We start from the raw sequence: 17,199 nt of genomic DNA, 5'->3' as shown, positions 1-17,199 counted from the left end.
TTGCACTAGTATTATCACACATTATTGGAATAGGATCATCAAACTTTACATCAATGTCCTTCAAAGTATTTTTCATCCATAAAATCTGAGTGCAACAAGAAGATGCTAAAAATGTACTCTACTTCTGTCATAGATTAAGACACATAATCTTGCTTCTTGGCCAAGTAACTAACCAAGAGCCAAGAAATAATGCTCCTCCACTTGTACTTTTTCTATTATCAACATTTCTAGACTAGTCTACATTAGTTGTTGGCAATTGACACTCATTGGATTCATTTTGTTGTCATTAATGGCAACAAGATCATATAGAAGGCAACAAGACTTTATGGAAGTCACAAATCGACACTAGGAGGCATATATTAGGATATACCTGTTGTTCACCAAAAGTGATAACCCAAGTATACTTGCAATCCTTCTATGAAATGGCCAATTTCAGTCTATGAAACACATCAGGGCTTGGGCAACATAACATAGGACCCTAATTGATCGTCTTGCACTTTAGGTTCTGCTAGACCTAGGGGGGACACCCTTTTGATGCACTAAATACAACAATTACAGACACATAACTGCATCAACACTAAGCAGATAGATCATTTCACAAGCTCAACAGGTTAGGAAACATTATAGATTGGCTAGATCTATACAAACAATAGGATGAAATAGAGCTTTGGAAGGATAGAACATTTACCCCTAAACATAAAGGGAAATAGATTTATCTTTTAAATTGTTTGATCTAAAAAACATCCCCAAACTTGCCAGACCAGTGCCTTATCCAAGGGCAACATAGTCACACATCAAACTATAAATGAGAGCTTATACTGCAAATCCATCTTCATTATTAAATATTCATGCATTTAATGCCTTGCATAAATGCATTACTCAGCTCACTCATAGAAAATATCAAATCTAGAAACTATATTCCATTATTCATGATTTATTATAGAATTTAAATTCTTCCTTGAAGAATCCCTGCAAATAATCACAATTACCTCCTTGAGATAACAAATCTCAGCCTCCTTGAGGATTTGATTTGAATATAATGAAAATACAAATCCAGAGACAACTTTTGTGTGAATTTGTGCATGCCTTACATACACAAGAACCTGCAACTAAGAACACCTATAGCAAAGAATTGAACTCCATTACTGAAAGGATAGCCTTGCTCTGTACAATCTTGAAGAATACTCAGAATTGGAAGCCATGAAAAAATGGAGCTATTCTCCAAATTTTTGGAACCCTTACAACTGAGAAGAATTGGGAATAAGAAAGAGAGGGAACCAAATCAAATCTACAACTGAATTGCCAAGTGTCTCCTCTCTAACTAAATTTCAATCTCAACCAAATCGCTTCCAAAATATCTAATCTTCATCAAAATTAACATCATAATCATATTCCTCATTTCGAGAGCTTTCCGAAAATATATAACACTTCATACTTTGGCCAAAAATTGAGCCCTGGGCGAATTAATTCTCAACATGGATCCATCATTTAAATTTTTCGAATTTTAATATAGTTTAAACTATATCATTTACTGATTTTAATTTTAATATTTTGGCTCCGATCATGCTCTGATGCTTTGCCACGTGGTGGCCTCTGATTGGTCAATGGGGTCTGCTGGGCACCGCCTGGGATGACACCTCATCACTGCCACTTGGCCACCACATGTACACCACCTCAGCACCACGTCATCGCCACCTAGGCGCCACCTCACCGAGCCCCGCCTGCTGGACATCTGACTGTACCCGCCACTTGTGTGCCACCTAGATTTTGCAACTTCACAGGGTTTATCGGGCATGCATCTTCCTTTCGCGAAACAGCGCGAGCCGTCGATCTCCATCTAACATGCTCATTGGTTAACCTGCTGCATTTTCGCCATTTTCACCATTTCACATTTCACAACTTCGCAGGGCTTAATTGGAGAGCATCTCCACCCTGCGAAGTCGTGCTGACTGTCGATCCATCTTGAACTTGCTCACTAGTTAAGATGACCCTTCTCTACAAAATTCCACCTGTTTGCCTCAGGAAGCGTGTCGTGTGGGGTCCACCTGGTCACTGCCTAGTCACCTCCTCCATCACCTCGGGATCCATGCTCGCGTGTGGGCCTACCTTGGGCGCCCATAGGCACCATCCGTCAAAAACCTTTATGTCTTGGACATATTAGATGAGTGTGTTTTTGCTTATAAAGATTAAAAATACCACTTCCCAGCCAATGTGGGATAAATGACTTTACCCAGAAATGAACTTCCTAAAGGTTTTCTTGAGTTTTAATGGCATTTTCAATGCTGCCAATTCATTTTGTTTGGGATTTCAATGCACCTTGCTTCATACCAAACGCAGAGAGACTGCTGCCAAGGTTGAATTTGTATTTGCCATATGCATTAATTTGCTTTCAAACTTCTTTCCCCATCCACCATGTCAGGGAGGAGGCTGCCTTGTACATTTGTTTGGGAATTTTTTGTAGCTACCAAACTCCACGTCCAACATTAGCTTCTGCACTCAGCTACAATCCCTTCAACCACGTGAGCATTTAGCCATTGGTGGTTTCTTTGCTGCCCCTTTCTTCACCACATGAACATTGGAGATGGGCATTTACACCAGCCAATATGTATTTGCTTGAGATGCTTCTATTTGTCTCTTTACTCACCACGTGAACTGCTGGGAGGAGAGCATGTGAGAGAGAAGTTGCATTCATTTTTAAAAATTGTCTGAAGCTTCTTTGCATCTTCTGCAGTATTTCATTAACCACGTTTTCCTACAGGTCTATTTTGCTGCACTCCAAACTCCATTTTGCATTCACTTGGTTTTTTGACTTTATGTGCTGGCTGCTACCACGTGGGAGGAGGAAGATTTGGTTGAGATTCATTTGCTATTAAAGTCTGAAATATTATTTACCATGTCACCCAGGCTGCTGCTTGCATTTGCTTAGTTTCTCAATGCTCCTTCAAACACACATAGGAGGGAGGAGGCATTTGCTATGTTGCATTCACTATTGAAATTGGCTATGTTTTGTTTGCTGTTGTCTCCATCTACGCACAACAAAGAGGATGAAAAGGCACACGAGGGGGGTTTGATTAGGTAGAAATTCATATCCTTGGGAGCCTTCCGTAGTTTTTATATGCTCAAACATTTCAATAGATATTATGAGATCAAAAGCTCTCTCCATATTAAAACTGGTAATGTCTCCAGCCATCTTTAATCTGTGCCCTCCCATAATATAGTGACAGCATTGACTGCTCAACCTCATCTAGTGTGTTTATATTACTTGCAAAATAACATGAAGTGACATATTTCTCACTTTGGCCTACACATTAGCATTTCAGATATATGTCTATCCATCCACAATCAAATGAAGTCACCTTTTACCATCTTATTGGCGAATTGCAATCGAGCCAGGTCGGGCCCCAAAGTGGCTCCGACTAAAAAAAATTTCGTTTTCAAGCAACTGGCCTCTAGAATGATTTAGGAACTTTAAACACACCTCTGGAAATGATTGGCATCATTTTTGGATCATTAATCGGCATTTTACAGCCTTCAGGCGATTACGCCACAATTTTTGCATTTAATCGCGAAGACGTAATTTTCAAACCTGTCAAAACACCTTTTTGGAGCTCGCCATCTAACAGGCGTGTACTCTGATATACAAGGATGACTTCTACAAAACGGTTTCTCAAGATGAGTCTTGAGCGAAGAGATATTAATTTTTGAAAATGCCCAACTGGCTTTGTCGACACTGCGGACTTGATGAAGTCAATGTCCTGGCAACACATGACGCCTTTCTCAAAAATATCAAACGACCTTCGTAGGCCCTCAAATTTGAAACACAAGTACCTTTAAGTACATATTAAAACTTTGAATTATCAGTTTGACCAAAAGACCGACAGGATGCAAACGGTGCACTCACAAAAATAGCTACATTAACTGATATATCACTGAAAGTGCAGAAGTCTGAAAATGATAGCTAAATGAACCCTTTTGAAAACCGATCAAACGGATTGGTAGAGGCTTGAATTTTGAAACGTAGCTCATCATTTATACCAGTAATAACCCAGAAGAAACACTTTGGCATGATGCTTACTAAGACAATTTTTTACACTTGTGCGAAACAGGGCTCCGACTAGCTGTCGAAACAGGGACTTGCCAAAACACACAAATTGCATATGGATTTGGCTATGAAAACTGAGCAAATGGATTTGTCAAGACCTAAAATTTTGCAGACTGACTTACATTTATGCATAGAATTGAATCCACTTTTAATTTCTTCATGACGATCAACAGGGAAAAAGATACAAACACTCAAAGTAGGCTACTCCATAAAATCTGCATTTGTGCCTAAAATGCACTTTCAGCTCACCCCTCGAAATGGGTACCTCATAAACTTATCCAAATTGAATTCTGAAAGCTAGACATCACTGAATAGGCCAAATGAAAAGTGTGGGACATGAATCCCGAGCCTTACCCTCTAAAAATCAACCAGCTCCATTATACCCCTTCTCAGACTAAGCCATTCAAACTGACTCATTTAGGTACTTTTCTGACATGCAAAGCAAAATTTTGAATTGGGCCTCTAAAATTGACTCAATTTTAATCAGTCCCAACAGTGGCTCTGACTGGAGATGGTTGATTGCAAGATCAACATGAGAATCCAGATATCTTTGGTTAAGCAGACCACCCAAAAATGGATCATTTCCTCATTTCTTCTCTTTTCAAAATAGGGCTTCCTTATTCTACCAAAACAACAAGACACTTTATTGAAAACCACACAACTGAAGCAAAGCAACTATACAATATATACAAACAAACTCATAATCGATTATAACTGCTCCACTTACAAACATTTACCTCTGTCAAAAATATGATTCTCATCTCTTGATACCATGATCCAAACAAAGGCACCTTCCAGTAACAACCGAGCATAATCATTATAATCAGACCTCATCATCATACTACTGAAACAACTAGTGTGCATGCCATTTGTCTGATTTTGAGCTTTGTAACCACACATTACTTCAACACAAGTAAAAACATGAGACAATTCACCATAGAGGCCTTCCCACAAGATACCATACATCTCATTATCCCAATCAATTCTATCATTTGCAAGGACATCATCATGTTGAACTTGAAAAATAAAACACTCATTTTTGACATTGCAATTCCTATCAGCACATACCTTATTATCATTTAAATCAATAGAATGAGGTATACTACAAACCAACTGATGCAAACAAGGAACACAAATATTACAATCTGGATGTGATACTTCACTATGCTGATCACACCTCATACTATCCTTTCTTATCAAACTAAAAACCTCTGCATTCTCAACATCCCATTCATAGAAAAGAATGCATACCTCTGGTTGAAGCAAATCCTCAGCTGAATCTTTTTCATCCAAACTTATATCCACCTGAAACACTTTCATTTGTGGTTTTAAATGGTCATCACATAATCCATGCTTCTTACCTTCATCATGAAACAATTTTTTACAACCCATGCTATTGTTGTTCGGAATTCCATCAGTATTATGGACCAGTTCATCATTTACAACATTTGGCTGATTGATTATTTCTTCATACAAAGGGTTAGAAACAAAATGAAGAACCCCCTTATGAACATTATGACACTGAAGTGGCTGGTCCGTATCTATATCAGCATTGAATAAAGCATTAGTAAAATTGCTAAAGACACCATCCATTCGATCATCATAATCATCTTCATCAAGCAAAGAAGAAATTGACACTTGGCTGGAACAATCCTCAGTGTTCCATGTTTCACATCCATAAGATTTCATCCTATGACAATCATTTTGAAAATCAAGATAATCATACTTATCTTGCCACAACTGATCTTCTTCACCAATAGAACACTCGTCATCAACCAAAGAATGAAAATGAGCATTGCTGCAATTTACTTCATCAAATGAGTTTTCAACATGTTCACTAAAATTTTCTGTCATAAAACCATCTGTTAGATCAACATGTTCATTAAGTATACAAACATTCAATTCATAGTCCTTTTCCGAAGAATCCTCTTCACTATATTTTAGAAGGTCTTCATCAATAGCTCAAAGGCTCTCCAGTATTTGAACCTTCTTGTCCACAACTTCAAGAGCTTTCTTAAGTTTTGCAATCTTTTGGACTTGCATTACACTTTTCTGTTCCATTTGAGATTCCGTAAAATTTTCTCCATCCATGTGTGCTATATCTTCATTGCAATCACGCATACCATCACAATTTTCTGAATTTACTTTGTGCATAACTTTCAAAATAGAAAGATCATCATCATGATTACAAGAAGTGAAATCTGAAGTGAAATCTGAAAATAGATTTACTTCATCCTCAACACAATTTTGATTTTCGTCATATGGCACATTTTCGCTTGCACAAACAGCAACACTTAGTAATCCCTTTGTATTTGGAATTTCAACATCAAATGCATCAGCAACATGTAAAGATTGATGGTCATCACCATCATTATTTTCATTAATATTATCATGGAGAGATGCATGATTCACTTGGTAGTTGGCAGCCACATAATCAGCATAACCGACATACAAATCAAATGGTACATATCCCTTGTATATATCTACCTCTGTATCAACATTTTCACAACACTTCCCACTGATCATTCCATCACTACTACAAGAGACAACTGACATTAACAGAAAAGGCTCTTGACTCTCATTTAAATCTGAAACACATGCATCATAAAAGCCATTTGGAACTGCAGAGCTTGATGCACCTAGACAAGGGATGATTTGCTCAACTTCATATGGTATTCCACCATTGAAGGTGTTTTGGTATGAAACAACAACAAACATGAATCTCTTTGAGATTCCAAACTTCAAGTTATTTTCCATATTGCTAGCTGTGTTAAAGGCTTCATACAAGGTTTTGGGTTCTTTGTTTCTCAATAGGAAACCCATCTTATCATCAAATGCACTCATATAAACATCCAGACATACTTTATCATCAATTTTATACTTTCTGAAAATTTTGGACAAAGCTCGTGAAAATCTGATATTAAACATTGGTACCAATTCATCTTCCTTGATTTGTATGCAGGTGAATTCTTTCAGCAAGTCGGAATCACTCACCTTCTCATCGAATTGATCCATGAAATCTAAAACCAATTCTTCCCATGAGGTAATAGAATTCACTAGCAAAAAAGAGAACCAATCTCGTGCATCCTCTTTTAATGACTGAATAAACAACTTCATGCATACATCTTCTTGGCAAATTTTGAATTCTCCTATCAAATATGAAAATCTTTTAACATGTTGACATGCTGATTCTGATTTCTTCCCACTGAATATGGGCAAATACTTTCTAATTTCTGTGGGTATGGGATTTGGGTAACCCAGAATATCTCTGAAATTTAGAGCAGCATAATGGTTCATGATGAAACTTCTCCTATTATATGGTTGTGACACTTCACTAGGCATGGCTCTATGTGGAAATAAACAAGGTTAAAAAACTTCATTGCTCATTTTTCTTACTCCCACAAATGATTATATAACTTTGGATAAAAACATCAAGCACATATCCTCATTCAAATCTATTCCTTAACATTGCTTGACATAAAGTTCTTCCACATTTGCATACTACGAAGGATAACATACACTGGATATTTTAGCAACATAGATATGCAAAACAATTTTGAGATCCTCTCTTTCCCTCTAGACTAGTGTTGTTCACTAAATAGGAAAATGACATTACACATTCAAAATTTTAGAAGAGATCTCTTGCATTTGAAACCTCTAAAAAATACCTGGAGATTTGCAGCTATAAGACTTGTAGATCTGGAGATTTACTTCACACTTTAGCACTGTCTTTTACATCAAAGTCGCCACCTCTTGCACAGAGGATATTTTGAACAGCAGAATGCCATCCAACACTTGTTTAATTCTTTGTTTCTCTTTCAATCTTGCTGCAATCAACACTCTTCCAGACTATTACTGCACTTTTCTTCTCAAGCTTTTATGATGAAAGCACTTATCTATGAATCTGCTAATTAAACCATTTGCACCTTAATATGATTCAGAAGATTATCTACTAATCTTGTGAAAGTCTTGGAATACAAACTTCCTTCAAGCACCGGTACAGAGACTAGAGTTGCCACCCAATAAGGAATTGGGGAAAAATTTGCATACAGCTGCAAGGACTTGCTCACAACTAAGCAATATAACTTTTATTTGTTACTCCTTCATACAATATATGACATGTAAAACATATCATGTTACAGATCTAGAACAAGAACTATTATCTTCATCATAAAACCACTTTCAACTCTGTGCATATGCAATGGACTGACTAACTAGATGAAATTAGGCAATTTCTATTCAGCTTCCCCAGCAAAGTCGCCATTTTTGTTGTGGTGATTCGGATGGGATAATCTCAACCTTATATGAATTAAATCTTTCTTAACTAGAGGCTCTTGATAGTTCATTTGTTCCCCAATAGAGTCGCCATTTTTGTTGTTCACCAAAAGTGATAACCCAAGTATACCTGCAATCCTTATATGAAATGGCCAATTTCAGTCTATGAAACACATTAGGGCTTGGACAACATAACATAGGACCCTAATTGATCCTCTTGCACTTTAGGTTCTGCTAGACCTAGGGGGGGACACCCTTTTGATGCACTAAATACAACAATTACATACACATAACTGCATCAACACTAAGCAGATAGATCATTTCACAAGCTCAACAGGTTAGGAAACATTACAGATTGGCTAGATCTGTACAAACAATAGGATGAAATAGAGCTTTGGAAGAATAGAACATTTACCCCTAAACATAAAGGGAAATAGATTTATCTTTTAAATTGTTTGATCTAAAAAACATCCCCAAACTTGCCAGACCAGTGCCTTATCCAAGGGCAACAGAGTCACACATCAAACTATAAATGAGAGCTTATACTGCAAATCCATCTTCATTGTTAAATATTCATGCATTTAATGCCTTGCATAAATGCATTACTCAGCTCACTCACAGAAAATATCAAATCTAGAAACTATATTCCATTATTCATGATTTATTACAGAATTTAAATTCTTCCTTGAAGAATCCCTGCAAACAATCACAATTACCTCCTTGAGGATCTGATTTGAATATAATGAAAATAAAAATCCAAAGACAACTTCTATGTGAATTTGAGCATTTCTTACATACACAAGAACCTGCAACTAAGAACACCTATAGCAAATAATTGAACTCCATTACTGAAAGGATAGCCTTGCTCTGTACAATCTTGAAGAATACTCAGAATTGGAAGCCATGAAAAAATGGAGCCATTCTCCAAATTTCTGGAACCCTTACAACTGAAAATAATTGGGAATAAGAAGGAGAGGGAACCAAATCAAATCTGCAACTGAATTTCCAAGTGTCTCCTCTCTAACTGAATTTCAATCTCGACCAAACTGCTTCCAAAATATCTGATCTTCGTCAAAATTAACTTCATAATCAAATTCCTCATTTTGAAAGCTTTTCGAAAATATATAACACTTCATACTTTGGCCAAAAATTGAGCCCTGGGCGAATTAATTCTCAACATTGATCCATCATTTAAATTTTTTGAATTTTAATATAGTTTAAACTATATCATTTACTGATTTTAATTTTAATTTTTTGGCTCTGATCATGCTCTAACACTTTGCCACGTGGTGGCCTCTAATTGGTTGATGGGGTCTGCTGGGTGCCGCCTGAGATGACACCTCATCACCACCACGTCATCCGCTTTGTCACTGCCACTTGGCCACCATGTGTACACCACCTCAATGCCATGTCATCGCCACCTAGGCACCACCTCATCGGGGCCCGCCTGCTGGACATCTGATTGTACCCACCACCTATGCACCACCTGGCTTTCACAACTTCACAGGGTTTATCCGGTGTGCATCTTCCTTTCACGAAACAGCACGAGCCATCGATCTCCATCTAACATGCTCACTAGTTAACCTACTGCATTTTCGCCATTTTCACCATTTCACGTTTCGCAACTTCGTAGGGCTTAACTGGTGAGCATCTCCACCCTGCGAAGTCGCGCTGACCATTGATCCATCTTGAACTTGCTCATTGGTTAAGTCGGCCCTTCTTTGCAAAATTTTGACTGTTTGCCTCGAGAAGCGTGTCACGTGGGGTACACCTGGTCGCCGGGGTCCACTGGATTCCACTTGAGATGACACCTCATCACCGCCATGTCATCCACTTTGTCACTACCACTTGGCCACCACGTGTACACCACCTCAGTGCCATGTCATCGCCACCTAGGTGCCACCTCACTAGGGCCCGCCTACTGGACATCTGACTGTACCCACCACCTATGCGCCACCTGGCTTTCGCAACTTCGCAGGGTTTATCTAGCATGCATCTTCCTTTTGCAAAATAGCATGAGTCGTCGATCTCCATCTAGCATGCTCACTGGTTAACCTGCTGCATTTTCGCCATTTTCACCATTTCACGTTTCGCAACTTCGCAGGGCTTAACTGGCAAGCATCTCCACCCTGCGAAGTCGCGCTGACCATCGATCCATCTCGAACTTGCTCACTGGTTAAGCCGGCCCTTCTCTACAAAATTCTTCCTATTTGCCTCAGGAAGCATGTCGCGTGGGGTCCACTTGGTCGCTGCCTAGTCACCTCCTCCATCACCTCGAGATCCGTGCTCGCGTGTGGGCCCACCTTGGGTGCCCATAGGCACCGTCTGTCAAAAGCCTTTATGGCTTAGACATATTAGATGAGTGTGTTTTTGCTTATAAAGTTAAAAAAATACCACTTCCCAGCCAATGTGGGATAAATGACTTTACCCAGAAATGAACTTCCTGAAGGTTTTCCTGAGTTTTAATGGTGTTTTCAAGGCTGCCAATTCATTTTGTTTGGGATTTCAATGCACCTTGCTTCATACCAAATGCAGAGAGACTGCTACCAAGGTCGAATTTGTATTTTCCATATGCATTAATTTGCTTTCAAACTTCTTTCCCCATCCACCACGTCAGGGAGGAGGCTGCCCTGTGCATTTGTTTGGGAATTTTTTGCAGCTGCCAAACTCCACGTCCAGCATTAGCTTCTGCACTTAGCTACAATCCCTTCAACCACATGAGCATTTAGCTATTGGTGGTTTCTTTGCTGCCCCTTTCTTCACCACATGAACATTGGAGATGGGCATTTACACCAACCAATATGCATTTGCTTGAGATGCTTCTATTTGTCTCTTTACTCACCACGTGAACTGCTAAGAGGAGAGCATGTGAGAGAGAAGCTGCATTCATTTTTAAAAATTGTCTGAAGCTTCTTTGCATCTTCTGCAGTATTTCATTAACCACATTTTCTTGGAGGTCTATTTTGCTGCACTCCAAACTCCATTGTGCATTCACTTGGTTTTTTGACTTTATGTGCTGGCTGCTACCACGTGGGAGGAGGAAGATTTGGTTGAGATTCATTTGCTATTAAAGTCTGAATTATTATTTACCATGTCACCTAGGTTGCTGCTTGCATTTGCTTAGTTTATCAATGCTCCTTCAAACACATATAGGAGGGAGGAGGCATTTGTTATGTTGCATTCACTATTGAAATTGGCTATGTGTTGTTTGTTGTTGTCTCCATCTACGCACAACAAAGAGGATGAAAAGGCACATGAGGGGGGTTTGATTTGGTAGAAATTCATATCCTTGGGAGCCTTCCGTAATTTTTATATACTCAAACATTTCAATAGATATTATGCGATCAAAAGCTCTCTCCATATTAAAACTGGTAATGTCTCCAACCATCTTTAATCTGTGCCCTCCCACAATATAGTGATAGCATTGACTCCTCAACCTCATCTAGTGTGTTTATATTACTTGCAAAATAACATGAAGTGACATATTTCTCACTTTGGCCTACACATTATAATTTCAGATATATGTCTATCCATCCACAGTCAAATGAAGTCACCTTTTACCATCTTAGTGGTGAATTGCAATCGAGCCAGGTCGGGCCCCAAAGTGGGTCTGACTAATTTTTTTTAATTTTTCAAGCGACTAGCCTTTGGAACGATTCAGGACCTTTAAACACACCTTTGGAAACAATCGGCATCGTTTTTGGATCATGAATCTGCATCTTACAACCTTTAGGCGATTACGCCACAATTTTCGTATTTAATCGCGAAGACGTAATTTTCAAACCTGTCAAAACACCTTTCTGGAGATCGCCATCTGACAAGCGTGTACTCTGATATACAAGGATGAATTATACCAAACAGTTTCTCAAGACGAGTCCCGAGCGAAGAGATATTAATTTTTGAAAATGCCCAACTGGCTTTGTCGACACTGCGGACCTGATGAAGTCAATGTCCTGGCAACACATGACGCCTTTCTCAAAAATATCAAATGACCTCTGTAGGCCCTCAAATTTGAAACATAGGTACCTTTAAGTACATATTAAAACTTTTAATTAATAGTTCGACCAAAAGACCGATGGGATGCAAACGGTGCACTCACAAAAATAGCTACATTAACTGATATATCACTGAAAGTGCAGAAGGCTGAAAATGATAGCTAAATGAACCCTTTTGAAAACCGATCAAACGAATTTGTAGAGGATTGAATTTTGAAACGTAGCTCATCATTTATACCAGTAATAACCCAAAAGAAAAACTTTGGCATGATGCTTACTGAGGCAATTTATTACACTTGCACGAAACAGGGCTTCGATTAGCTGTCGAAATAGGGACTTGCCAAAACACACAAACTACAAACGGATTTGGCTATGAAAACTGAGCAAATGGATTCGTCAAGACCTGAAATTTTGTAGACTGACTCACATTTATGCATAGAATTGAATCCACTTTGAATTTCTTCATGACGATCAACAAAGAAAAAGATACAAACACTCAAAGTAGGCTACTCCATAAAATCTGTATTTGTGCCTAAAATGCACTTTCAGCTCACCCCTCGAAATGGGCACCTCATAAACTTATCCAAACTGAATTCTGAAAGCTACACATCACTAAATAGGCCAAATGAAAGGTGTGGTACATGAATCCCGAGCCTTACCCTCTGAAAATCAACCGGCTCCATTTTACCCCTTCTCAAACTAAGCCATTCAAACTGACTCATTTAGGTACTTTTCTGACATGTAGAGCAAAATTTTGAATTGGACCTCTAAACTTGACTCAATTTTAATCAGTCCCAATAATGCCGATATTGGAAGTATTCAGGGCTACACCGGCACCGACATCAGCACTTTAAGGAAGCCGACATCAAGAAATATTTATTTTAGTAAATCATTTTGTATTTATTGTCGAGGCCGACATTAAATATTCTTTGTAGATGCATTATAAGTGGACATAAGGCATATCATATGTAATAGGTATATGAGTCAGTATGCTCGGTCAATTTAAGTGATGAAGAGATGGTATAGAGATAGACATATAACAGAACTATGAGATGTGAAATATATGTATAGAGATCATTTTTGTATGCGAACATTGTATCATGCAATGATCTATAGATAACTTGGAAAGAACTCTTAGAGGAGTAGTAATACTGGCAATAGTTCAAGATTGTGAGCCAGTATAGAGAAGAACCAGAACCAGAACTCTATCTAGCATAGCAGATGCATTCTTCAATTTATTTTTAGTAATTTACTTTAGCAGAAAGCTTGTAGTCAATGAGGCTCTTTAGAGATGAGCATTCTCTAGGCAGTATGCCTTCCTGCAAGTGCAGGCCCCTGTTTATGTAATATCTTTTCATATGGCCAGTGAACTGATATTGTGGGTCACAAATCCCACCGTGGTTTTTCCTCATTGAGGTTTTCCACATATAAACTCTTTGTGTTATGGTGTTCATTTATGTGGATGGTTTATTTTCTTCTTTTTATATGCTTATTTTTTTACCAGTACATACATGCATGGTTTAGAAAGGTAAACATTGTTGATTCTAGTAGAACACTGATTCACCCCCCCTCTCAGTGTTCTCAGATCCCAACAATTGGTATCAGATCTTGGTACCTCAGAAGAAGTTTAACAACTTGAGGAAGATCCTGAAACCAGAATCTTTGAATATGGCTATGGAAAGACAACTTGAGATGGCTCTTGAGGATTTTGATGCTGAAAGGATGAAGAACTTGAAATTGCAAGAAGAATTGAATTTTGCAAATGAATTCATTCTTATCCTGCAATAAAGGTTGTCATCTGCTCAAGCCAAAAGAAAAGAACTTTTGCAATAACTGGATGATGAGGAAAAGAATGCTCTTAAGGAACAATGTCAGAAACTAAGTCAAGAAAATATGCTCATGAAGAATGAAATGCAAGATCTGACCATGAGGTTATCAAAAGATGTTGAGGACAGAAAGAAGAAGGAAGATAGTCTTGTTTTATCTTTGAAGAACAAATTCGAAGAATGTGGAAGATTGAATCATGAGAATAATCTATTGAGAACTAATTTGGCAAACTCCCAGAACAATGGACAAGAACTTGAAAGGAAAATAACTACTTTGAGAGATGATCTGACTACTACAAGTGGATATAAATAAAAGTTTAGGATCAGTGCTGCACAATTGGATGACTTAAGACCAATTGATGATTTTAGAGGACTTGGATTTGTACAAGGTGAAAGCTCTGGTACTGCTAATGAAGATCAAACAACCGGTATGCAGAACTCATCAGAACAGAGGAAACCGGTAAGGAAATCTAATGCTTATAAATTCAATGGTAGATGTTTTGTTTGCAATAAATTTGGGCATATGGATAAACAATGTAGAAATAAGGCAAATCAAAACTACAATTCTGCTCCCGATCAATGCACGATCTGCAAGAAATATGGTCATAGATCAAAAGATTGTAGAATGAATGTTAAATGTCATGCATGTGGAAAGTTTGGACAATTTTCTAATCATTGTAGGTCAAGAAATAATAATAATACCAGATATATCAAAGAAATTCAGAAGAACAATGTTACATGTTATGCATGTAACAAAATAGGTCATATTGCTAAGTATTGCAGAAGCAAGACTCAATCAGATAATAATGATAAAGGAAATGAGAAAGGAAAGAAGAAGGTAGATGAAATACAACAAGATCATACCAAGAGATGGGTTAGAAAATCTGAAGAACAAAGTGGAGATGGATCTATACCGGCAAATCCACTGGTAGAATAGAATATTCCTCCACTGGTAGGAAATTCCATTGGTAACTGAGGCATTAGCCTTAAGGGTTGGCAAAGTCACTACTAAATTTTTCATATTACCCCAGAAGAGATCTAAGAAGATTTGGAAAGAAATATGGAGAACTATGTTTATCATCGATGAAGGTTACCCTGACACAACTATGAAATTGACATCTGTAGGGTTGTTGGTGAAACATTAATGACAAAAAATTAGGGTTTTATTCGCTGATAAAAGAAGCTAAGTGAATTCATTTTCACTCATTGAGCATTCAAGCATTCAGAGTGAAGTAAAGGTGAACTAAGAGTGAGCAAAGCATTGAGAGAGGATTTCGAGCAGTTATCTGAAGCACTCAAATTGTCCACCGACATTCACTCAGGTATTTTCCGAAATGGCATCTGAATCTTCTGCTCATACTTTTATTCCAAACCTGAAAATCATCAAAGTTAAGGATAGGTTAAGGCTAGTCTTTAGGGAGGTTCCTGAAATTGTGAAGAAGGAAGACTCTGCGAGAGTGTTTTCTAGGGTTCCTGAAGGAGTAATGTATGTTGAAGATGTGAGGGTATACATCCACTGCACTCTTGAGGATTTGGGCACCGAAGACATAAAAAGAATGTATCAATCAGTGATACTGGGAGACACTAGAAAAATTAAGCCATAATTTAAGGCAATTGAGGATCTAGGGTTAACCGGTATTCTGTATTTATCAGAATTTAAGGATGAAGTTATCAGATACATCCTGAGTAGGGTTCATAATGAATTAATTTGGTTATATAGACCCTACATGATCACAAAGGAATCTATTCAAGCTATCATCGACTAACCTAGGGTTGGAAAAGAACCTGGTAAGAAAATTTCCATCATAGAGGTTCCAAAACTCACTGGTTCCATACTGGATAACAGATCAATAAGGATAAGTACAATAACTGACTTAGACATCAAATTTGCAAGCATGATCATAGGATATAAGGTAACTCAATGAAATCACTTGAACTCTATTGCAAGTTCATGCATTCATGCTGCATATCAAATATTAAGAAATAATATGAAATATGACTTATGTGAATGGATGAGGAGTGAGTTAATGTTAAACCTTAAAAAGATCAAAGGAATCAAGAAAGGCACATTCAGGTATGAAAACTTAATTGTTTGTTTAATGCTTTATTTCTTGAATGAGTTACCCAGTTTAGGAAAGAAGCAATGGGCTCATGACATATCAGTAGGTATGCAAATCAAAATGGCTATCACTGGTCTTGGTACCGGTAGGGATGAGAAGCTCTGGGGTTACTTCAATAAATTTCAGGAGAACATGAGGCAAAGGGAAAGAATATCTAAGAACATTGTGGACAAGTACTCCACTAACATATGTTTTATGGTGAAAACCGATGAAACACTCATGGAAGCAGTTGAACCTAGGCAAATCTGGATCACTGAGCTTGGATATGAGGTAGATGATAGTATTTTTGAGCTTTATGTAAAGATATTGTTAGATGTCCCATTAGATGATAAGACATATCACTTCGGTACAACAAGAGAAAAGGCTCTTGAAGTGAAAATAGGTTTCAATAGAAAAGGGAGAGAGAAGAAAATTGATAAAATGTTTGCATATGCTATGATTTACAAGATAGATACTCAGATAGGTTCCAAATCTAAATAGGCAGTCAAACCGGAAGAGGTTGCTACTGAAGAAGTGAAGAAGCCACAAGTTCACATTTCCCCAATCACTTCTGACTTTGATCCTAAGGATAATGAGCCTCTGGCTTTCAGACTGGTGCAAAGGAAGGATGTGGTAAAACCACTGGTAGAGAAACAAAAGGCAGAACCAAGGAGGAGACTTGTCAGAAAGGCAGCTCAGCCTACTGAACCTCCACCATTGGTAAGGAGGCCTATGTAGAAGAGGAAACCAGTTACACCAACAATAACAAACAAAACACAGAAGGGTGGTGATACCAGATCTGGTAAGACAATAATGACCTATGTTGAAATTGTTGATGGAGTGACAAAAGATGGGATATTAAAGAATTTATCAAAATATTATGAAGTTTTTGAAGAGAGTGA

This window comes from Cryptomeria japonica, chromosome 6, assembly GCF_030272615.1.
Source record: "Cryptomeria japonica chromosome 6, Sugi_1.0, whole genome shotgun sequence".
In the NCBI taxonomy this organism is placed as follows: Eukaryota; Viridiplantae; Streptophyta; class Pinopsida; order Cupressales; family Cupressaceae; genus Cryptomeria; species Cryptomeria japonica.
This window is presented reverse-complemented; position numbering follows the sequence as displayed.